This window comes from Pinus tabuliformis, chromosome 1_2 (assembly GCF_031772625.1).
Source record: "Pinus tabuliformis cultivar Carrire ecotype Pingquan chromosome 1_2, CPIR1, whole genome shotgun sequence".
NCBI lineage: Eukaryota > Viridiplantae > Streptophyta > Pinopsida > Pinales > Pinaceae > Pinus > Pinus tabuliformis.
Window position 1 is genome coordinate 1,312,257,418 of NC_142298.1, and position 19,309 is coordinate 1,312,276,726.

Here is a 19,309-nt window from a genome sequence, read left to right on the forward strand (position 1 = left end):
ATACATTGGTTTGCCTTTTTCCCTGTTCTCATAGCGTTATATTTTCCATTTTGCTTTTGGAAAATCACTTTTTGCACTTCCCTGATTGACAGTTTTGATATGTTGTACTTTGCAGTCCCTATAACCTATTCTGTTCATATTGTCAATGGAAATCAAGTTCATTTTATTATTGTTTTTCTTAAACAATAAATTGTTCTCTGTCTTCTTGTGTTCATATGCATGCAAATATTTCATTTCTTTCTGTTGCTATTTATGTGTGAAACATGTCCCATTAGAAGCTTTGAGCTGAGGGTGCCGTCAGAAACGTTTATGTAGATTTTAGAGATGGTTCAAAGTTTTAGCATGTGAAGTAAGTTGGAGATTTTTCATTTATTCTGCGGTTCATGTGCATTAAGCTCCAATTTTTTTGCCTATAAATGCTTAAAAAACTGAAAAAATAAGAAGCAAAAAAAGGAATAAAAATGACAATATACATAAAACTTTTTCTCCTATCGCTTCTATTTACCTTTTAGTCACTCGTTGATACTCAATTTTATTTTCAATGTTCATTATCCACTGCTAATTTTTAATTTTAACTTTTGAGTTTTGACTGTAGACACTGATGACCTTAGATTGAGTGTTTAGCTTGTCACTCTTTACTGTTTTTGAGTTTGAGCAATTTCAATTTACTACTTAAGACTTAAATATGTCTTATTTTTCTTATTACTAATTAGATATCTAGAATGATGAATTTTAAATCAATATATCAATATTATGATCTTTCTTTTCAATTTATGGTATAATCTATGTATTTCATTACTGAATTTGAATTTAAATCATGTTTATATCATTTACAAATTTGAATTGAGTGCTATTTTATTGTTTACTGTTTAGTATTTAGATTGCATAATGATGAATTTGCATGAGATGAATTGTTATTGTTGGCATTTTATTCACAATTATACTGAGAGGGGGGAGGGGGTGAATCAGTATAATGACAATTCATATTTATTTAATTCGATTCAAAAATCATAAAAAATCAATCCCATAAAGTTATAAACTGAACAAGTAAAACAAGATATACATGGATACACTAATTGAAGAAAATCACAAAACTTCTTGTTGAAAATTGACAGCTCAGGGATGATTTTTCTTAAAAAAAATCTCATTTTTGACAATTTTGCAGTGTCTTTCTAAAAATAGGAAGTCATATCTAGCATCTCAAATATGGTTTTCCAAAAATAGTAAATCACCTTGCATCAATTGGTAATCAAGTATAGTTGATGGAAAATCACTTAACTTATCATCAATCAATCTTAATAGTTCAATCTCGACTTAATCATCAATATTATTAATATTATTGTTTTTTTTTTTGTAAGCTTAGGTGGGACCTTCTCATTTTCGAGTTTTTTACATGTCCGTTATTCACCCCATTTCCAGGGAGGGTAGCACAAGAATCGAACCCAAGATCTCCGGTTCGGTGAGACTTCATTTCCACGGCCATTGCCACTTGAGCTACCCCATGCGGAATTATTAATATTATTGTTATCCTTTATGATATTATGATATTATTATTAAAAAGAATTACAAATCACCTTACCTTCATCATGTCAATCCACACCTCTCTCCTTGATGACTCACATGGCACTATGCAACTCTCTCTCTCTTAATGATATGTTAGACTCTCTCTTACGCACTCATTAAAGACATGTCATTAAAGGTTCCTCTTATGCTCTCTTTAATGCATATGTTACACTCTCCTTAACTAAGGCATGTGTTTCTCTCTTAGTGGCATAAGTTACTAAGGCACGCGTTCCTCTCTTAATGGCATAAGTTACTAAGGCATGCGTACCTCTCGTTAATGGCATAGGTTATTAAGGCATGCTTCCTCTCCTTAATGGCATGAGTTACACTCCCCTAAATGGCATATGTTACTTTTCCTCAAGGCATCCGTATTGCTCCTTTATGACAAGAATTCGTTGCTCCTCTTATATACGTGTCTCATGTCTCTCACCTAACTACAACTACTTGTGCATTGTGAAAGAAGAATTCGATCTTCAGAGAGGGAGTTGGAGAGACTTAAAGAAGATTGTGAGAGAGAGAGACTGGGAGAGTAAGGGAAAAACTTTGTGAACCAAGGTTGATTCAATGTTTCAGTGTTGATTCAGTGGAAGGGAAGGTTGATTCAGTGTTTGCATCTACTGCTGCTTATTGGAGAATGTTACTAGATTTGGTCTTCATAATTACCTTTGTACTTATGACATGGTATATTTTTGTAAAAAGAAGAAAAATAATTATAATTTTTAAGCATGGGTTTCATGCTCAAATTGGTTTTTCTTCTAGGTCAAGCATGTTCTTCATGCTTCTAGGGTTTGTTACGTCAAAAGTGTTGGAAAATGTAACTAGTTTCGGTCTTCATAATTTGTACCATTATGTATTATATGTAAAAAGAAAAAGAAAAGAAAAAGAAAAATTATTATTATTCTTCTAGATAAACATGTTCTTCATGCTTCTAGGCTTTTGAGTCAGAGTCAAAGTCCTGTTTGAGTCAGAGTCAAAGACCTGTTTGGACCTATTGTAAAAGAAAAAGAAAAATAATTTTTAAATATGTATTTTTGGGTAAAAAAACCCTCTAGATGCCAGGTCGTTCTACTTGTCAAGTCGGCCTTGCTCCAAAGGACATGTCCACTCACACCCCTCTGGACAAAGTATAAATAGAGAGAAGTTGGAGCTCATTTGGACATATAATTTTGCTGTTTTTGATCTGATTTTTCGCAGAAGCAAGGAGGGCCGAAATTTATTGAAAAGAAGGGTTTTCTCTTGAAGTGAAGTGTATGGAAGTTCTGCCTTATTACAACTCTTGTTGAAGATCTATTGCTAGTCTCTTGATGATGGATTTGTTGTGCAGAAAGGAAGGTTTGACTTGGCATCTAGAGGGTTGGTTATGGGTGTTGGATATCTCATTTTGATTTGATTCTATAAGAAGAGAATTTTTTGGGTTTCCCCTTAGAGGGGTTTTGCCCTGGCTTGGAGCCTATATCTTGTGTTCTTTGTTTCTTGTGATCTTCATGTTTACGTTTTGATAATTGTTTGATGAGAAAAAACATAATTAAATGGACAAGAAGCCAACAAATTTCACAAGCAATTATCGAAGAAAGGAAAATCTAATTTAATCGTAAAACCTCCCGAGTTTCGAACATGGTATCAGACTTAAGGTCTGGAAAAAGGAGACTGAGGATCACATCTCTATGGATCTTGCACATTTGTGTGGTTCGATCAACTGTGAGACTCTCATGACTCGTATAGTTTGTTCTAAGATTCTTTTTTGAAGGCATCACTTAGTTTAATGGTTTGAATTACCATCCTGTGCCTTGCACCTGTCACACAGGAACTTTATGAATCTCACTTTGTAATTCGATATACTCACTTCATCTGAGGGCTCACGTAAATCAACAGTGATTCGTGTATATGTTTCGTGGCTTGCTACAATCAAGAAGAGTCTCGTTGAAGCTTTGAATTTTCTATGGCTCGCATGACATGCATACTATGTAGTGGCTCGTATTATTTTAAGTGGCTTGCATGGTCTTGCTCTATACACAGGTTTGCATTGAGTAAGGGATCTATAGCTCGAAATCCGCACTTGTGAATATTCACTGGTGTCACAATCTATCTCTGTGACGATTGTATGGTTTGAGGTTCGTATGGCTCGTTGTCTCGTATGGAATGACTTTATAGTGCCATGAACATAGACATGCACCTGTAGCTCACTCACAGTTCAGTGGGAAATATTATAAATATTGGCTCGATCCTGTGGCTCATAAAATAGAGGCATTGTGTCATCTTCTGTAACAATGGTGGACTCGATATGTACCTTAAACTAACTTCATGAATTGGTGACTCAGATTATAGTGCGTCAGCGTGCATATATTACAGTGTGGCTGCAATCTGAAGTAGATGGTCTCGCATCTGTGGATGATCACCCTATACGTGATCTTGAGTAATCTTGCATTCAGCGAATGTCTTGCTCCATGAGACAGTCCTGAACTATGCAATCTTCAATGATCTTGCTATAATAAAGTGGCAATGGTTTCATATGACATCTCGACATTGCCATGAATACACCTCATAGCTAACCTTAGTATGTGGTTTAGTGGCTCTGTCTCTACAATGACTTATGGATAGACAATAGTTTGATGATATGTCTTGTGGCATGATGGTTTGCACACATTGATGACTCTCTCATATATACATTCTGATAGTAGAAGAAATATAACATGATTAAGTTCTAAGTATGCGACCAAGGATTCATGAGCTGTGGAATTCTGCTGCTGAAGCATTGGAACGTATGTTAGAGGCATCGATTTAGTGGTTAAAGGAACAATTATGTTTTGGTTGGGTTTTAGCAAGGTGCAAGGAAGAAGATATTGTAGCTTGCTGATTAGTTCGTTCCATGGGGACTTTTGATTAAAATCGAAAGCATGGAGAGGGATTCTTGTACAAAATGGAGAGAGACCATGCGGAGGATGTTGATCTCAAAGAGGCAGTTAAGCAGAATCTGATATCTTGACAAAAGACCATCATGATAACATAATTATGATATTGATGTTTTGGTATGGTTATCTGGTTGATATATGGTTTTGCGACCCGAAAGAATGTTGCAGAAATGCACGATGGCAGTTGAGGCAAGTGCCTCTACAATTGTTTGTTTTGAACTCAATTCAAAGAATATATGGATTGAGTTGATGGATTTGGTTATCCTTGGAGGATTATATGACCAAGATGTCTACATCATCTTGGGATTGAAAGGTAGCAGTGCAAAAAAATAACCTGATATTTATGTTTCGATGGCAATGAATATCGCTTTCATGATGTGAAGGAAGTTATGATTAGCTCAACTTTGTTTGGCTCGATATAATGCTTTTGTTGGTGATTAGAGGAATGTGATATGAAAGGTTGATGAACCTTGTCACAGATTGAAGAAAGAGTTGGCTCCATAACTTTCTGAAAGACAAAAGCTCAATATGATGAGATGCAAAGAAAAGGGGGATCCATGCAACTACTTAAAAATCTCCGTGAAAGAACTAGTAGCTGATGTAGTTTGAGACATGTTAAAGAGCTTGTGGTTATGTCTTCCTAGTTAAAAGGAAGTAAGCAATCTTCTCTATGCTTAAAAGGGAGTAATATTCTCCTTAATGTTTGAAAAGGAGTAAGGATCTATTCCCTGATCAAAAGGGAATGAGGATCTCCTCTTTGGTTGAGAGGGAGTGATGATGGACATTTTATTCTCTTCTTCATGTGTCATGCACTAGGCCAGGACTAACAATCGTATGTCTAGTGAAGGCCATGGAGGGAGAATGGAAAATGGAGGATTGGATAAGCATCTGGGATTGGTACTCCTTAAGGATTGGGAATCCAAGATAGGAAGGAATCCCTTTATCGACACTCTTTGAGGATTGGATAAGGTATCCAAGAGTCAAGACAAGAGTGGTCGAAGAGGACCGATATTCTTTGAGGATTAAGAATCCAAGATAAGAATAGTCCTAGAAGGACATACCCAATGAACATCCGGATGGGGTATGTGCCTTGAGAGGTAGTGTGGTGTCTCACGTAAAGCCTCCCAACATTGTGCTTTGATCTAGTGGAGAGATAGAGCTTGTTAGTCAAGGCCTTGCTATGTTGACAATGCTGGTTATGATGTTGATGCTTAAAGATGGCTTATCAATCTGACTCTTCTTATGAGAATATTTCAGTTTGAGAGAATCCTTGTACCGATTATGTAATTATGAATACCTTGTTAGTTAATAGGGAGCGTTGGAGAATGTAACTAGATTCGGTCTTCATAATTACCTTTGTACTTATGGCATTGTATATTTTTGTAAAAAGAAGAAAAATAATTATTATTTTAAGCATGGGTTTCATGCTCAAATTGATTTGCTTCTAGGTCAGGCATGTTCTTCATGCTTCTAGGGTTTGTCATGTCAAAAGAGTATTTGCCATAACTATTGAAGTCAAGTTCTATTTGGATTTTGAAAAGAAAGTGTAAAGAAAAATTTATTTTGAGTCAAAATGTCATTTTTGTCCCTACAAGACAAAGTTGGCCCTATTTGGGGTAATTCAACCTCCTTAGATGTGTATATATAAGAGCAGTTCGACTGCATTTGACACACACATCAAGCAAGTTCAATCTCTTAGAAAAGGAGGAAAATCAACAAAAAGGTCAAGGAAGATGTCAAAGGAAAGAGGAGAAGAAAAGCGAATTCAAAAGAGAGAGAATCTACCTTAGATAACCTCACACGTGCGGAATTTTAGAGTTGCTGGAAGGCCGAAAATTGCTGGTTTGTTGTAGGAGGCCGAAATTCTGTTGCAGGGGCCAAAATATGAAGTTTGACTAGTTTTGGAAGGGTTTGACTAATGTTGACTTGTTGGAAAGGCTTGGAAGGAGGGTTGACTTGGGGCTTGTGAGTGGACTTGGTCTTGGCATTTGGGTCTTGGATTTCTCATTTGAGCTAAGTCTATAAGAAGAGAAGAAATTCTTTCCGAGTTTTCCCCTTTGGAGGGGTTTTGTTGAGAAATCTAGGGGCAACAAGTGTAGGAGATTTCTCTTCTTATTGGTAACTGCTTGTGATGTATTTTTACTTTTCTTGATTTACTTCTTCTTTCCTTTATTATAATTAGTGTTCTCTATCATCAAACAACTACCAAAAACATAAAGAACAATGAGACAATAGGACACAAGATGTAGGCGATCAACTAGGGCCAAAACCTCTCCAACTTGAGAGGAAAACCCACCAAAATTCTTCTTCTTATAGAATCTTCAATTGACGAATTCCAAGACCTAGACCCTTGACCAAGAATCCCTCCAAGACCAAGTCAATGCTTCCTTTTTGAATAGCTTCTCCTTCCAACAACTTTGACCCACTCAGCAATTGCAACTTCAAAAATCGCAACTGCAACTTCGACTTGCCCAGAAATTGCAACTTCGACTTGCCCAAAAACTGCAACTTCGACTTATTCGCTTGAGTAGATTCTCTCTCCTAGAGAACTCGACTTCCAAAACAACTCTTCTTGATGACCTAACTTCACTTTTGCAACTCGGCTTCACTGCAACAATATGTGCCCTAATTCCTTTGCACGTGTGGAGAGAAGTAGCCCAAAAACAAATCCAAAATAGCTTGACTTTTCCTCCTTCCTTTGTCTTCCTCTTCTTCACACTTCTTCTTGTCCTTATGATCGAACTTGTATGTGTCAATGAAGTATCTTCAAATGAGGCTGAGTGCCCTATATATAGGCTTTCTTGAGCCTCTTATTAGGTTGACTTGACATGTCTTTAGGCTGACTTGTTGCTTCATGAGGCCGACTTGATGCTTGCATGTTTGACATGGTCTTGGAGGGTCTTTTGCCTCTAATTTGACTCAAATGATTTTCTTACAATATGTAACAAGCCCAAGAAGGGTTATTCATACATGACAATGACTCTTTTAAATTTATAGACTCAATGACAAATTCTAGAAGCTCTCAATGGGTGCTTGACCTAAAATAGATTTCCCTTGAGCATGAAAACCATGGCTCAAGAACATTAATAATAATAAATTTATTTTTCTCTTTTCATTGAATACATAAAATCAACATTACACATGTCATTGTGAAGACAAAACCAAGTTACATATTTCAACAGTCCCTCTTAACTAGGGAAGTATTCATAATCCATACAAGGTACTCATTCTCAATATGAATAATTCTCATAAGAAGAGTCAGATTGGTAACCCATTTGTTTAGCATTATATCATACAACATTGCCACATATCAAGGCCTTGACTAACCACTATATCTCTCCACAAGATCAGAGCACAAGGCTGGCGAGACCAATGGTTTATAGACACCATCATCATTGTCTCTCTTCAAACATACCCCACCCGGGTTCTCTTAGAGTATGTTCCAACCAATGTTATCGGAACCAGATCGGAACCGGGCTGTCCGACTGATTGGAGGCCAAAACTGGTACGAACCGGAACAGAGCGGTTCGATACCGAACTGGTCTGTTTCGATTCGTATGTTGGTTCGGTCGGTCCACAATGTCCACGGACGCGCAACCTGGGCATAAAAGAATCGTTTTTTTTTTTAATTTAATTTAATTTTAATATTGTCCCTAATTTGTAACCTACTCTAGCCCCCACCAAAGCTATTTAAACACCCCCACCCCTTCTATTTCACCCACACTATTCATTTGAGTTTCTTGCAATTTTTGAGCCGAGTTCGGTGAGGAGAATTCAGAGAGTTTTTTGTAGGGTTGTTCTAAGGGAGATTTTTTGCATATTTGAAGAGCTAATTGGAGTCTTGGAGCGCTGTTGGGTTGGTAGATTTTCAAGCTAGTTCAAAGATTTTTTTTTCCCAGAGATCTTTGGGTTTTCTTCAGTGGTTTTTGGAGCTGGTTGAAGAGTTTTTTATTTTTATTTTGTTGGAGCTGTTACATAGCTGATTTGAGAGGATTTTGGAGTTGATTTTCTCCAAAAAATTTAGAGGGTAAATCAAGGTATTTTTTGCCATCTATTTTTGTTCCATTTTTCTCCAAAAATTAGTTTGTTTTTTCCCAAAAAATTTAAAAACCCCAATGTTTTTATGCAGATTTGTAGGGGCTGCTCCAGAGCTGATTTGGGAGGATTTTGGAGCTGATTTTCTTTAGAAAATTAAGAGGGAAATTCAAGGTATTTTTTTCAACCATTAACGTAAAATTTTTCTTCAGAAATCTAATCTTTTTTTCCCTAAATTTTTTAAAACCCTAGTGTTTTTATGCAGAATCCAGATTTGTAATTTTTATTTTGAAAAAAAATTATGGCCATTATTTTCTTCTATTTTTTTCTCAACAATTGTTGAAATTTGTAGGGTTATTTTGAGGGATTTCATGGCAAATTTCTGAGGGAGAGTTTGGAGCTGATTAAAGAGTTTATTTTCAGATTGGTTGGAGCTTCTTCTCTTCTCAAAATTTACAGATCTTCTCCAGGTATTTCATTGCCTCTATTCCTCTTTTATTTTTCTCTAAAAAAATTGCCATAGAATTCTAAAAACCCTAGGGTTTTCTATGCAGATTTTTCATTTCTTCTTCATGGCCCCCAAAAACAAGAATGATTGAACTTGGGTTCACTACCATTTCAATGAACAAGGGATAAAAGTATGCAACTATTGTGAGAAGAAAGTTAAAGGTGGGGGGATCCATAGAATTAAAGAACACCTAACACATTAGAGAGGGCAAGTAAAACCTTGTGAAAATGTTTGTGATGATTTTAAAGCAGAGATGCAAAGTTTAATTGAAGCCTACAACGAAGAAAAGGGGAAAACAAAAGAATTAAAAAAATATATAGGCAAAAGTCAAGGATGATGCAATGCTCAGTGACCTTGATTTTGAAGAATATATGCTTAGTTTTGAAGATTGCTCTAGTTTCCCTGCTAGAGTTGGAGAGGGTAGTTCAAGTGCTTTTAACTTGAAGAGGACAATAGTTCGTAAAGGGATTGACTCCTTTGTACCCCGCACCACCCCTGGTTCTCAACCAACCCTTGATGCTAAATGGAAGAAGATAGAGAAGGAGGCTGCATATGAATGCATTGCTAGATGGTGGTATGATGCAAACATACCTTTTAATGCTACTAATTCTGCATATTATCAACCCATGATTGATGCTATAGCTTCATGTGGAGTAGGTTTCAAAGGCCCTAGCTTTCATGATATCATGGGGCCACTTTTACAAAATGAGGTCCAAAGAATACAAGAGTACCTTACAGAGTTCAAGCACTCATAGACCAAATTAGGATGCACAATTATGTCTGATGGATGGACTGCTGGTAGATCTCGCACCATATTAAATTTCTTAATTGCTTGTCCAAAAGGTACTATGCTCTAAAATCTATTGATGCATTTGATCAGGTGAAGGATGCACAATTGCTATTTCGTCTTTTGGATGAAGTAGTTATGGAAGTAAGGGTTGAAAATGTTGTACAAGTTATCACAGATAATGCCTCTAACTATTTTGTAGTGGGAAAGATGTTGGAGGAAAAATACCCCACCATTTGGTGGTCTCCATGTGCAACCAATTGTTTGGACCTCATGCTTGAGGATATTAGCAAAATTGAGTGGGTGAAAAAGTGTGGGGAGATGCAAAATCCATAACTAGGTACACTATAACCACTCATGGGTTTTGAACCTTATGAGAAAGCACACAAGGGGTAAAGAGCCTGTTTGAACTTTGATCAATCATCACACGATTTGCAACTTCTTTTTGTTGCAATCCCTTGTTCAACAAACAACAAACTTGAGGAAGATGTTTTCATGTGATGAATGGATTTCAACGTAGAGGAGCAAAAAGGTTGACCAAGTATTTGATAAAAGATTTTGGTCAAAGGCAGAGGAGACTGTGCTATTTAGTGAGCCTCTTGTCAGAGTTTTGCAGATGGTGGATAGTGATAAACCTGCCATAGGTTTTGTTTATGAGGCCATGGATCAAGCCAAGGAACAAATAAATGCGACATATGGGGATAAAAGACTAAAGTACATTCCTCTATGGAGAATCATTGATGGAAGATGAAACAAACAATTCCATAGACCTTTACATGCAACTGGATACTACTTAAAATCAAGGTATGTAATTTTGGATTTCAATGCTCATTGCTTATAAGTTTTAAATTTTAAGTTTTGTTGACTTGATGAATATGTTTTTTTATTTATATTTTTAATTCTTTTGTTCTTTTTCTGAATTTTGAAGGTACCATTACGCTACAAATTTTGACGCTGATGGGGAGGTATTAGGGGGATTGTATAAATGCATTGAGTGTATGGCCCCAGATTCCAAGACTCAAGATTAGATTCATAACAAGATCTTGAATTTCAGTAAGAGTATCAGTACCTTTGGAATTTTTATGGCTGTAAGAAATAGAGCAAAGAGTCCCCCAGGCAAGAACTATCAAAATTTGCAAATTCTTATATTACTCATTTCAATTTGCAATTGTTGAGTCCAAGTTTCAACTTTCAAATTCATTTGCTAATACTTTTTTTTCCTTCCACCTTTTTTGCAGCTTATTGGTGGCAACAATTTGGTGGTGAATGCCCTCAATTGCAAAAATTTGCAATTAGAATATTGAGCCAGACATGTAGTGCTTCAAGGTGTGAGCGGAATTGGAGTGTGTTTGAGCGTATACACACTAAGAAGAGGAACCGTTTGGAGCAAAAGCGGTTGAATGACATGGTTTTTGTTCAGTACAACTTTAGGTTGAGGCGCAACCAATTGTTGAATAAAACCCCTGAATCAACCAACATTGTCTTGGCTGGCTTTGATCCAACATCAAAATGGGTTGTGGAGAGTCAAGCACCAACATTTCACAATGAATACCTTTCTTGGTTGGACTTGGACCCACCTCCACAGGATGCAGAGGCAGATATATCAGAAGCACCAGTAGCAGCTTCAGGGCCAGGGGAATCAAGCCATAATCCCATTGCAGACTTGGATGCTACTCATTCTTCAAATGAGGATGAGGAGGATGATGATGATCAGGATGATGATTTGATCATTGATTTGTTGTAGCTGTAGCTTGTAGTATTGTAGGTTGTAGTATAATACTATGATATATCATGTTATTTTGGACTATAAAGGCCTTTTAGAGCATGCTTCTTGATTTTTGTAACATTTTTGGTTCAACGATGTTTTGCACTAAGTGATATTTTAGTTATATGCACTATTACTTGCTATATAAATGAGAACTTTTGCATATTTGTGTATAAATGGTTTGGATTCATATGGATGCACATGAATATGTTTGTTTTTTCTTTAAAATATAAATATTTTATGTGTTTTTGGTAAACATGGTTATTTTTATTTTTATTTATTTATTTTATTTTTATTTTTATTTTTTGATATTATGTGTTTCTTTGCCGATTCTGATCAGTTCCCAGTCCATATGGTTTTCTGGTTCGGTTTTGATAACATTGGTTCCACCAGGACTTTTCTTATCTTGGATTCCCTGACCTCAAAGAATATCGGTCCTCTACGGCTACTCTTGTTTTGGATGCCCTACCACATCCTCAAAGAGTATCGGATGCCAGATGCTTATCCAATCTTCCATTCTTTCTTCCAAAGTGAAGACAAGAATGATGTATAAGTAGAGAATCATATTTGTCACTCCCTCTTCACCAAGGATGACCAACCCATTCCATAAAAGGAATGTACAGAAGCTCCCTCTTAACCAGGGACTCGCTTCCAACAACTCTCTAGGTGGAGATTATGTGATGACCAACTGTTGTAAGAGCTCCTTCTTTCGATGTCATGAATTTTATCTTCTTTGTCATGGAGCTTTCTTCTTTTGGGACTTCTTTGTAGGGTACGAACCATCCATCACTTTCATTTATGAATTATGTCAGTCATGTCATCCTTCCTTTCATCGAAAAGTGATCCTTTTGTCCATATCTAGCCTTCTTTCATACCTTGCTACCTTATTCATGTCATGTTTCCTTTAGGATCTTTCATCCTACCACATGAGTATCAGTTGTAGATGACATATACAACTCTTCCCTTGGTAGCCCTGCATTAGCCCATCCAGATATTGTTCAAAAATATAAAATGAACATTAAATCAAAATTACCTTTGTGATGGTATTTCAACATGACATCTCCTTGTTTGCATTAACATCTTGCATACATCTTGACACATCTCCAAACATATATTAAATGTCAAGGGTCTCTTTCTTTCCCAGACTACATTGGACTCTACATACCTTTCCCATGAAGATGTCATGGTCAATCCTTCTAGTCAACAAATGTTGATGACCACAAATGCGCCTTTCATCATCTCTCCTTACTTTCTTCACATATTGTTTCTCAGGAACTTTCATCCATAGTTCCTTTATTTTGTCAACCACCTCATATTCTATATGAGGATATTACATTTCCTAACGGATCAGAGTCAAGCCTGCAATTGTGTAATATCAGATTATTTACCACTAGAGATAGTAGGAAAGGTGCTCATCTTCCTTTCTTCTATCATTGTACATATTTTGAAGGATACACAAATAAGCAAAAGTTCTCATTTATAGAGCATGTAAGGGTGCACATAACCAAAATAACACCTAGTGCAATCCACATTTGAACTAAAAATACATCAAAAAATAAGACCTAGATGGCTTCTAGCATCCAAAAGAAATCATGCTACAACAAATACCTACATAGCATCAAAATATTTGCCTATATTGGATCTTTGTCATCAATATCACCCTCTAAGCATTAAAATAAGATAAAAAATGCTTAGCATTGCAATTCATGATTTTGTTTGAGTGATAGGTACATTTTTAGTAGGGTCATGATAGAGGGGTTCAACAAACAATTCCACTAACATCAAGGTACATAAAGGGATTGGTGCTCTTGATTAAATGCTAGTTGAATACCCTCATAAATGACAAAATCCAATGGAAACATTTCAATTCCCCCAATCCTGAAATCCCGAAAAACTGTTAAGTTTTCTAGATTTTGAGTGAGATCTAAAATTCTACTTTCTCCATATGAAATCCAATGAGGTAAGAACCACTCTCAAACATCCTAAGTCATTTCATGGTAATGTTAAAAATTTATGTAAAAGGATGAAAATGAAATAGAAAGGAGAATGCCACTTTTACTTTAATAATTTAAGATTACCATGAGTTGAATAGCAATAGTAGGGCTATAGGCTTGATTATTAGGCACCTATTGTGGGCTAGTGCCGACCTAAGATAATAATTAAAAGATAAAAAGAAAAATAGGTCCCACTTGCTGCATTCTACGCAACTTTACTGAAACGGTATCGAACTGGCTGGTTCCATTACAGAATCGACTGACTCCATTACATAATCGATCGTTATCGAACCAACCAAAAACGGTTCAAATCACCAGTCCAAATTGATTTTTGCCTCAAAATGATCAGACGAACATGTTCAAACTGGTTAGGTCCTGTTGTTTACAAAATTGCACAGCCAAAAAAGTGGAAAAAATCCTCAACCCCACAAGGTGTGTGCTTTGTGGCAATACTCAAATAAGGGGTTGTCATGTGATCCCAACTCTCTCCATTTAAACTCTCTCCTAACTAAGTCAAGGGGGGTGGTCCTTAAGGAAGATTTCTAATGGAAAACTTGCTAGAGATAACAAGTTCTAGGAGATTATGATGTTAGTAAATTAATTAGGCAGACTTGAAATATAACTTGAAGTGAAATTTATTAGCAAGTTCAAATAATTATGAGCATATACAGCATCAAATATGTAGATATATTAGTTAGATTCAATGAGATACATCCTGCAAGGAAAGTTATAATTAGACCAGTGCCAAATGTACTTGCAAGAAATATACGTTCAAGAAGAAATTACAATACTTGCAATGAGATATAATCTTCAAGTTACAACAAGATGCAAAAATGGAAAACTGCAATAGATTATATACAAATTCGAGATATGAACACCAAGATGAAAATATTTCTTGCAATAGAATAAAGCTTGTACTTGAATAGAGATGCTCAAGAATGTTATAGAATGATATAACATTTAAAGAACAATTAATATGAGCATGAAAATAAAATAGACAAGTACATTAATTTTAAATGAGATGCTTGTAAGTGAATAGTAAGCTCACTATCCAGAAATTGTACGATAACAAATTGTGTACAAGAAGAAACAAAGTTATCAGTGAGTGTGTGATGTAAAGAGTGGTCTTGGTAGATTTTATTATATGCCTACTCTAAGGTATGACTTCCCCTCACTTCAACTTGGTAAGGACTAATAGGTGGTTGCAAGAAGGCTATGATAAGGAAGCAATGGCTTCATTAATGATACCCACCTAGGAGTTCAAGGCAACCCGCATGCCTTCGTTCCTTCAAGGGACCTAGCCATGCAAGAGAATTGCGAGGCGATGCGTTTGTACCTTTTATCCAAACTCAAATCTAGGGAGATTGAAGGACAGTTGAGGAAGTGTTCCTAAATGTCTATCAACCACGCTTATGCTTAAAGGTGAATCATGACTGTCCAACATTCTTTCCAGCAATTGAGCATCTCTGTTCCATGGATTGAATTCTTCCATAGAATCTTCTTCTCTCATCTTTATTTGGCTATTCCTCTGTGCCAAATTTCCTTCAGTACCTGCAACAAAACCTGCACTCATAAAACACTTGTTAAAATAAAAAACACAAGGCTTCTGTGCCTCATCTTCCTTTGGCAACAATTCAACTTGCTGCACTGTTTCTTTCTCCTCTGTCAGCACATCAGTATGCTGAGTTGAACTCTCAAAAGAATTCATGAGACTGTCCATTAGTCTCTCTTCCACACCATCTGTCCTAATGGTGTCTTCCTGCTCTTGTCCATTGTAGTGAACTCCTTCCTTTGCAGTGTCAATCTGCTGAATTCTCATTATCATCTCCTTTTTCTTATGACTGTCATTCATGACAATTCTTTTGTCTTCCCTTTTCAGCAATCTCTCTTGAACATCTATCCTCTGTCTTTCCAACTCCCTTCTTTGAAAATCTAATTTTCTATATAACTCAATAATTTCAATTGGAGTAGATTTTGGAAATTTCACACAGTTTTCCATACCTTCCTTTGTTATTGATAAATCATCAGATGTCTTTTCTCCCTTTGCTAAGTCTCTTGCATAGTCTTCTTCCTTCTTAACATCCTTCAGTAGATGTCCCTCTTTTTCCTTGACTGTCTCAACAGCTTCCATGGCTATTTCCTTTGTGCCTATCATCATGGTGGATTGATGATCCTTTACTATGTTTTCAGCTAACATAATCTCCTCTTCAAGTTTGCCTTCAGTCTCTTGCTATTTATCTTTCCCAAGAGCTATCCTTGTCTCACCATTTGCATTAACATTCTCCTGCATTTGTCCTGCATCCACAGACAAACTATCAATTTTAAAAACATAAGACCCTATGGTCCCACTTGATGTTTCAACCATCATATCTCCTTGCTGTTCTAAATCCTTCATATGATTCAGAAATTCTTCGATGGTCTCCTCTTCAAGCTCCTCAAGCCCTTCACTTGGTTGCTTGATATCTTTCCCCAACTGTATATGAGACCTATCTATCTCATCTTCTTCCAGAACAGAATTTAGATTCTGCTTGTCTTCTTCCTCCTTTATGACAATATCAGCGAATTGTCCTTCTTTACATGTTTCACCTGCAAACATACACAAATTTGTTAGATTTAAAACCATGTGACCCTTTGGCCTCACTTGAAGTTTCAGTCCTCAAGTCTTCATCTTCACTTTCTCTGAGAATCTCTTTGTTCTGGTTCACAAATGGACTCTTCCATTTCTAACTCAACTTCCTTGAGTTTTTCCATCAGCCACCTTACTTGCTTTCGCTGTAGCCTTCTCTGCATCTCATGCCATTCCACTGGCTTCTTCCTCAAGACCCAACGTAGTCTCTGGTTTTCCTCTAGTATCCTCCTTAATGCATCGAGTTGTTCTTTTAGCTCTGCAACCTCTTTGTCAATTTCCTCTTGACTCACCCTCTTGCCATTTGCCTTGGCATCCTTCTTCTCATATCCTCTGCTGTGGCTTCTCTCTGAACCTCTACTATGACTCTGAGTAGTCATCTTCTTCTCCTATTTCTTCATGAGCTTCTCACTCATCTGCAATAAGCCTCTGCAACAGCTAGTCCTCCTTGTTGCAATCTTACCTCACTAAGTTCTCCTCACTTAGTCTTTTGGTAAGCACGGTCCTCTATTTGGAACCTCCTCTTGAGCAACACCTTTGCTCCTTCTAGGCTTCTGCAATCTCTCACTTTCTCTTGAGAACACTTCAGCTGTCCTCTCTGTCCAATCTCTTGTTGGATTCTTCAGGTTCACTGCCACTTCTCTATCAGAGTGTTTTCCTTACTCTGTCTTCAAGAACCCATCTCGTTCTCATCTCACAGCTTCTATTGCTGTCTCCTGTGCATTAGTGTAAAAAACACATATTCTCAATTTAAAACATAACATATCACCTCACCTTCAAGATCTCAGCATGATCTTGTTTCACCATTCCACTTGTACCTTGAATGGATTTCCTTTGTCTCTTGCATCTGCTAGTTCTGCTACACATCACCTCTTTATGTGCCTTCCTTCTGTCAGATGAGAATCTGATTCTTCCTTGCCTGCATAAACACCTTAACACATACTCTGTTCTAAATTCTTTCACATAGAATTCTTTGTTCTGTTTTAACCAATTGTTTCAACTTCAATTCTACTCTGATACCACTATGATGCAGGGTTACCCCGCTTTACACCCACAGTATGCATTAACATGCACAAATACACCTGTCCCAGGTATTTAACTCACAAAGGAGTCAAATATTCTAACCATAAATGGTTAAGGCCCTCTTTTACAGTTCCTTTATGTTGGAACGCAATCACCCCGCTGAAACCTCCTATCGGGACTTTTAAACAACCCTCAAGCCTTTGTCTATGACTCTATTAGAGTCATCATTCTAAATCCTTCTATCGGGAATTAAAACCCTCTTTAATCCATTATAAAACCCATAAGCCCGCATATATATCAACCTTTCCCTCTTAAAATAGTGGTTAATATATATATTTACATATAAAACCTTTATTTGGTGCTATTTCCTTATAAAACCATTTACAAAGGAAAACCCGCATTTCAAACCTTTTTCTAGCTCGGTACGACCTCTACACAATTATCAAGGTTGTACCTTTATCGCAATCGCAATCGGCTTCCCCGCGGCTTATATTAACCCACGCTCCTTCTGTTTCCCGATATGTGATTTTCCTTTGGAACTGGGCCGCATCACTTTAATGCAAATACAAAGGAACAATGGGAAAAACCCTGTCGGAACACATATAGCGGATCTCAAATTCTATGCACCCGCTTTTATAACTATCGGCGGGTCCGCTCCTCCATATAACTCCTAAATCCTCTGAACTGACTCCTAAATCCTCTGCCCACTTCTACTTTAATTATTTCCTAAAAGCTCTCTCTCATCCCTCGAATGATGACACTGCTTAAAGAGTCCTAATTGACTTTAGACTCTTTTGTCATTATTGCCCACTCATGTGCTCCTTATTCGAGAGCATTTACAAGATATCTCACACATCTAATTAATTCACTTAAAAACCTAATATTACATTAATTTATCACTTAGGAATCCAACTTCCTAAAAAATACATGACCCCCTATATCTACTTATTTACAATGATTTTCTCTTGGGTTGAATGCTCCTGCATCACTATGAGCCTAGTTCGGCCAATATGCCACCTCTCTCTATCCCTTCTACTTCTGAAAATATTTCTTCTTCAGATGATGACAACGAGGATGACAATCCTCCCCCACCTTCTCGAGATCCTCCTTCAGCTCCTCAGCTTCCAAAATGGGTCTATGCTACTCGGGATGCAGTAGGTGCTCTTGCAGGTGATCCTACAGATCAATGACGTACGTGTTCTCAGTTCGATAGAGCCTCTTCTTTATTGGCTCAATCTTCAATGAATTGTGATCCTGACACCTTTGTGGAAGCTTCAGGATCAGCAACGTACACGTTCTCAGTTCGATAGAGCTTCTTCTTTACTGGCTCAAGCTTCAACGAATTGTGATCCTGACACCTTTGTGGAAGCTTCATCCCATCTAGATTGGGATGCAACTATGAATGAAGAATATCGTTCATTATTGGCAAATGATACATGGGATCTTGTTCCTCTTCCAAAGGGACGAAAACTTGTTAGATGCAAATGGGTTTACAGAACCAAGTTTGCACCAGATGGAAAAGTTGATAAACATAAAGCTCGTCTTGTTGCTAAGGGTTTTCCACAAGTTGAAGGCATTGACTATAATGAAAGCTTCTCTCCTGTTGCCAAAATGAACTCTATCCGCCTTGTTCTTTCCCTTGCTGCCTCTTTCAAATGGGAAGTCCTTCAAATGGATGTTAAATCTGCCTTCTTGCATGGGTACTTGCATGAAGAAATCTCTATGGAACAACCTCCTGGCCTTATACAAACAGATTCCAGCCTTGTATATCGGCTGAAGAAATCCCTTTATGGTCTCAAGCAAGCCCCTCGGGCTTGGTATGCCAAAATGGATAGCTTTCTTTTAGATACTGGCTTTTCTAGGTGTCATTATGACAAAACTGTCTACACCAAGAAAGTGGGTAAGTCTCTTATCATTCTTGTTCTTTATGTTGATGATCATATCCTTACTAGTAGTGATCCCAACCTTATAAACCTTGTGAAGTCCACAGCCTTAAAAACCAGTTTGAAATGACAGACTTCGGACACTTGCATTATTTTCTTGGTCTTCAAGTCTTGCAATCTAAGGAAGGTATTTCCCTTTCCCAGTCCAAGTATGCT

At 37.0% G+C, this 19,309-nt stretch overlaps 1 protein-coding gene and 1 pseudogene across 1 annotated transcript in view; both read left to right on the top strand.

The window, feature by feature from the left end:
• Window positions 1-19,309, top strand: part of LOC149211035 (multisubstrate pseudouridine synthase 7-like) — a 361,532-nt gene that overhangs the window by 138,018 nt on the left and 204,205 nt on the right. The window lies entirely within an intron of this gene.
• LOC149211036 (uncharacterized) lies at window positions 9,357-11,552 on the top strand (annotated as a pseudogene).